Source organism: Corvus moneduloides, chromosome 10, assembly GCF_009650955.1.
Source record: "Corvus moneduloides isolate bCorMon1 chromosome 10, bCorMon1.pri, whole genome shotgun sequence".
In the NCBI taxonomy this organism is placed as follows: domain Eukaryota; kingdom Metazoa; phylum Chordata; class Aves; order Passeriformes; family Corvidae; genus Corvus; species Corvus moneduloides.
In genome coordinates, this window is record NC_045485.1 from 14,454,792 (window position 1) to 14,461,043 (window position 6,252).

Genomic DNA, 6,252 nt, shown 5'->3' on the forward strand with positions numbered 1-6,252 from the left:
ATAATAAAAAGCACAGACACTTGCCCTTTGCCTGTTGTATTCTTCTGGGTAGAAGTGATGGTTTCTCAAGAGTCTCTTATTCAAGGTTTGTATGTGGGGAGTTTTTAGCTTTGTTTAGATAGCTGCTTTATTTTTCTTAGCAGTCCTGGGGAAGTTTAGCTGTAAATAGGTTACGTAGTATGGGGTTTATGCTGTCCATTGGTGAGGGTGAAACTCCTGCTGTTAACTGGAACACAGTGGAGTCAGCAGCTTTGCAGGTACCTACTGAGTTCCCTTGGCAACTTCTCCCTGTGGCTGGGACAACTGCTACCACACTTAACCCTCTGTCATAGTGTGGCAGCTTTTGCTCTGCTGTTACCATCACCAGTGGTGATGTGGTACCCGGGGATTTCAGCCCAGTCTGTAGGCTGGATGTGACAAACCCTGTGCAAGCCATCAGGAAGCTGGTGTCCTCGGTGGACACAATCCCTCTGTGAGCTTTTGTGTGTGTGCTGCATGGCAGCTTTAAGAAATGATATAGTGGAGGTGCGAAAACAGATAAAGGCACTCAGATCCCACTTCTCCTTAGGTATGACATGAGCTAGGCGAAGGCTGGCAGTCCTACTGACTGAAACACTTCTGCCTTACTTTAAAAAAAGAAGGGAGAGGGAAAGGACAAGTACCAACAAAAAGGATGTGCCAAGTAGCTCTACAGTGATTCCATTACAGCTTTGTGGCAGCAGGGAGCTAGGAGAGGAGCTTGGAAGGTAACTTCTGTGGAGGGAGTAGTCTTCAAAGGACCCGAGAAGTAATGTGGAGACAGGTGTGACCTCCTTTACTGGTTCCCATGGCAGTTGTGGGGCTAGCAAGAGGAATAGGAAAGCACAGTATTATTTATTTCATCTACTATAAAAAGTGACTTTTTAAGATCTTGTTCAAGTAAATGGAGCAATGAATTCTCCTTTGCTCTGACTGCTGCTGAAGACATGCGACTTATTGGATATGCTGCTGTTGTAATGGAAATAACTAGCCAGCCTATTTTAAACCAAGAAGAACTGGATGTCTGGGAAATGGGGGAAAAAGGATTGAGTGGCACAAGAGAAAAGAAACTTAATCTGTGACAATCTTGGGCACTTTATACAATTTCCTCTTAAAGCAGTTTCACAAGCTCATCTGGCACAGAAGTGATAAATTGTTCAACAACTCAGGCTTGCCGAAGTAGTTTAACGAGCTTTCAAAGGAAACTTTTAAAGACTTGCGGCTTTCAACTGCATGTGAATCATCTTGAAGAGTGAAACTGTAATTGCTAACCACCGTTTAATGGGTTACCATATACCTGTCTATGCTTTCATGAGCTCTGGCACTCTAGAACTAGAGTCAGATGTTGCCATGCAGATCCCATGGCTGTGTCCGAGAGCCCAGAGTGATACCACTGCTGTTGCCAACCTACTGAACTTGAAAATCAAAGCTGGCAGAGCCTGCAGGCAACTGAGGTCAGGGAAAACACATAAAGGTAGGAGGAGGAATGTCATGTCCACACACACAGCCAAGGCATGGAGCCTTGTCCTCTCTCAGCCCCTTTTCTTATGAGGCTCTTTTTGTTTGCCTAAGGATGTATGGGGATTAGAGAGATTGGGCTATGGGGATTTAACCCCCTATATAAAACCCTTGCCAGGAAAGTCAAACAAACAGGGCCAGAGGTGTCCCACAGGAGGTCCTACAGCTGTCCTCAGGGAGGACTTGTTGGTACAGGGCTAGCAGAGGTGTGCTTGCAGCATCTGGGACCACATGTGGCCAGCTGGCTGCTGGTACACTGTGGAGGTGGGTCCCATAACCTCCTCTGAGCTAAGGCACATATTTATACAGCCCTACCAGAAAAGGCAGGGTGGAACACGCTAATATGTACACATTAAAGAGACTGAATAAATAAACAGTAAGTTTTGATTTATTTTCTCTGCTACTTGGATATCTTAGTTTTGGCACAAGATAGATTTCATACACAAATGTGGTCTCCAGATAGGTTCATGTCCTGGCTGATTTAGAAACCATGCACAAAGGAGAAATACTTCACAACTGTTCTTAAAGCATAATGATATTTATGCTGTTTATTGCCAAAGCATATAAAATCCTTGGCCTCCTTCAGCTAGGTAATATACATCAAGTAACAATGCTGGTCGCTGCCCTGAAGGATTTACAGTTATAGATGAGAGATAACAGTGGGTACAGTCAGACTGGGAAAGCACATAAAATGTGATTAGTCAGTCTGAGACTCACTTAATGAGCATTGTTCAGATCATTTGTGCCTCACCTGGGAGACAGAATAGGGTTTGGTGGGGCAAAGCTGGAAAACAGCAAATGCCCTTGACACTGGGGAAAAGGTTGTTGGAGGGAGCAATTGAGAAATGTCATGTGTAAGATATGCTCTGGTCACAGAAAGTTGTAAAGGACTTGTAAGTTTTCTTGTGGGACTTGTACCCAGTTCAGGTTCAGGTGGAACATACATAACTATGCAATCAACATAGTCATGGGAAGCCCGTTAAGAAAGGCTGCAGGACTTACCATTCTGTCTGTCCTCAAGCCCCAAGCTGCTTACCTCCTCCCACTGAGCAAAGTCTGGAGGAATTACACAGGCTGTGAACGGCCGTAACATTTCCAGAAGCGCTGACAATGCTGAATTGTGTTCTCTGGCTCATTTCCTCCTGCTAACCAATCTCTCTAAGGTGAATTGACCAGAGAAAAATTGTTGTTTTTCTTGTAGTTTCTCTTGTAATTTATTTTCTTTTGGTTTTTTTCTACCAGGTTAAACACCTGATGTTTTAAAAGCACTGAAGCTGTGATTTCTAGGTGTATACCTAGAAATAACTCATGATGCCCTGTGATCCATCCCTTCCCTAGGGAAGTTGCAGCCAGGAATGCTGCAGGAGAGCTGAGGTTGCCAGGCACTTCCAGCAGTACAAACCAGAGTGATGCCAAGAGAGCTGGAAAGCAGGGAGTGTGCCAACCACAAAATTAATCTCTGAGTTAATAAAAGCCTGCATGGTTTGAGGTTTGTGAAGCAATAAACGAGTTCAAATTTGCCAGCGACTGAAAAAGAAAAGCAATTAGGTGTTATGGGAAACCTTCTAATGGGGATAAAGATAATACATTAGAATATGCAATGGGTTAAAAAATGTGATGAGAAATTAATCTTTAATTGAAAATTACTAAAGGAATTTTGTGGAAGAACATAGAAATGTATGTATCAAAGCAAACCTTTTACCTCATTTTACTAACAGGGAATGACAGAATAAGAGCTTCTGTTTTAATAGCACTAATAACTTCATAATATTTTACCTCTGAGTCATATGGTAGGCTCTTTTTACCAGTCAATGCTTGATCCAAAAAGAAATCTCCTTGGCTTCTCCTCATCATAGTAATTTCTAGGTCTGTATGACCTAGAAAGCTATTTCTACTAATGTGTTTTACCTCTTGTTTTCCAACACCCAGGCAGAAGGGTACCCATTTCAATCTCCCCGCATTCCTACGACACTACTGGGGACACTGCTAGCAGTTTGCAAGGCTAAGAGGAGTTATGAGCAAAAGTGAGCCTGAGGAAATACTTCAGTGTGATCCAAATGGAAACTGGGGGAGTCCTTCATCATTGTGTTGTTAGGTGACTCAAATGCTCACAATTTCAGTGGCATAAAAAGGAGGCTGTTCTGGTTTTAAAACAAAACATTTTGGTCAAAAGGGAAAAATAGGCAACAATAAAGACATATATAGATGGGAATTTGGCAAGCTGATAGTGATGGGTAGTTTAGCAGTTTGCAAAATGGGTAACTAGCTAGGGAAATCCAATGAAAATATATTGGCCAGTACCATTGATCACCATCCAGTGGCATTTCCTTGAGGCACAGAGAAAATCCTAGCAGTGATTTAGGCTGGATGTTGGACAACAATTGCAATTCAATGAAAAAAAAAAACCCTGAAATTATTCAGTATTTTTTTCTGTTCTTTGTTTGGAAAATGGACAGAATGGTGTCACCATATTTAATTGGAGGTATGTTTGTCTTTCACATGTAACCAGAGTGAATGAAAACCACTGGTTAATACCCATCTTTAAAACTTTCATGCAAAAGTATTTTAAGAATTGCCTGAGAAGATCACCAAACCCTTAGGACTGATTTCTCAGTAATTACTGTATCACTGGATTTCCAGAGAATTAGGGGAAGTAACTGTTGAGTCATTACATAAAACCTAGTAACTGGTGTGTCTCAGGTAAGCAGGGACAGAAGCTTGGCCAGGCTGACACCAGCTTTTGGCAAGAGTGGGGAGGTGGTCAATGAAGTGTGCAGTCAACAGAGAATCGAACTGTGACAGTACTGGAGTTATTACATTAACAGAAAATAGGTGTTTCTAGGGTTTTTTTTGAGTAGAGGAAGGCATCCATCTGATTTGAGTCAGAGCAGCTCAGTATTATGCCTGATGTGTGGGTGGCTGCCAAAAGGGGTAGTTTTGTTTCTCTTTTTTTTTCCCTCTCATTCCCTTAAACAGTGGTCACATGAGTGAATGAGCTCAACTCACCGGACCAACAGAAAACTATGTCTTTTCTTTCCATTACTGTCAGAATTTCCAGCTGGATTCCTGTGCTGGGCTGACTCACCCCAGAGCTGTGGGGTCACTGGAGCTGTCTGAGGAAGCCCAGAGAGCTGCTGGGGTGATGTGATGTTCTGCCAGATGGATGTAACCCCCGTTCAGTCACTGCTGGGGTTGCACGCAATGAGATGTAACATTCATCTGCAATCGAGAAGAACTACTGGAAAAAAATAGTACTGTGTGAAAATAAATATAGATCCTACTGTAGCTTAAAAATCCCCTAAACGATTTGCAGTGCTCTTCAAAATTGAGCAGACAGTTGACAGAAGCAGGGATGGGTTATTAAAAGCAGGTGTAGATAGGACAATAGGAAAGACCCCTTGGCACTTCTGTGAGGCTGAGGGGAAGAGGAGCTGAGTGACCCACTGCGGGGATGGGGTGGTGTCCAACACCTGAGCTGGGGTCTGCGATGGAGCCCCTCAGTCGGTGCTGCCTCTGTGGCGGTGCCCCAGGGCATTCATGCCTTACAGGGTGATCCCCACCCTCTCTCACCACTACATAACATACCTAGTGGTCACATTGAGTAGATGTGCAGAGCTGCTCGTCTGGCGCCTCTGCTGCTTGTCAGTCCTGCCATGGTGTTCACTCGTGCTGGATGGAGCCAAAGCCTCCAACAGCAGCTGTAAAGGTCTTGGCCTGGTGTTGCTCCCCATCCCATGGCGATGGAGGAGCGGAGGCACCGCTGGAAGGTAACTGGAAGAGCTGGACCTGACTCCACGGAGATGTCTGTCCTGCAGCTTTTAGGGGCAATGCCTGGCCCTCAGTGCCTGCAGGACAGCCCATGGGCAGCACACATGGCCTGGAGGACCCCCGGGAACCCCCACTCCCACCCTGAGGTGGGGTCCTGCAGCTCAACACCCACTGCCATCTCCATCCCAAGGGGACCCCTAGTCCTGCCCTGCAGAGCCCCGCACAGCCGTGTCCCCCATATCCATGTCCCCATATCCATGTCCCCCACATCCATGTCCCCACATCCATGTCCCCACATCCATGTCCCCCATATCCATGTCCCCACATCCATGTCCCCCACATCCATGTCCCCCTATCCATGTCCCCCACATCCATGTCCCCCATATCCATGTCCCCACATCCATGTCCCCACATCCATGTCCCCACAGCCGTGTCCCCCACATCCATGTCCCCATATCCATGTCCCCCACATCCAGGTCCCCACATCCATGTCCCCCACATCCATGTCCCCCACATCCCTGTCCCCACATCCATGTCCCCACAGCCGTGTCCCCACATCCATGTCCCCCACATCCATGTCCCCCATATCCATGTCCCCCACATCCATGTCCCCACATCCATGTCCCCCATATCCATGTCCCCCACATCCATGTCCCCACATCCATGTCCCCCTATCCATGTCCCCCACATCCATGTCCCCACATCCATGTCCCCACATCCATGTCCCCATATCCATGTCCCCCACATCCATGTCCCCCACATCCATGTCCCCCACATCCATGTCCCCACAGCCGTGTCCCCACATCCATGTCCCCACATCCATGTCCCCCATATCCATGTCCCCACATCCATGTCCCCCACATCCATGTCCCCACATCCATGTCCCCCATATCCATGTCCCCACATCCATGTCCCCCACATCCATGTCCCCACATCCATGTCCCCCAT

At 46.3% G+C, this 6,252-nt stretch overlaps 1 long non-coding RNA gene across 1 annotated transcript; it reads right to left on the bottom strand.

Moving 5' to 3' along the window:
- Nucleotides 1–1,906: 1,906 nt before the first annotated feature.
- On the bottom strand, nt 1,907–5,544 carry LOC116449060. The gene is made up of 2 exons (XR_004242220.1): nt 5,122–5,544; nt 1,907–4,755 (listed from the first exon to the last, which is right to left on the bottom strand). It is a non-coding gene; the product is annotated as an uncharacterized LOC116449060 (long non-coding RNA).
- Between the last annotated feature and the right edge of the window lie 708 nt (nt 5,545–6,252).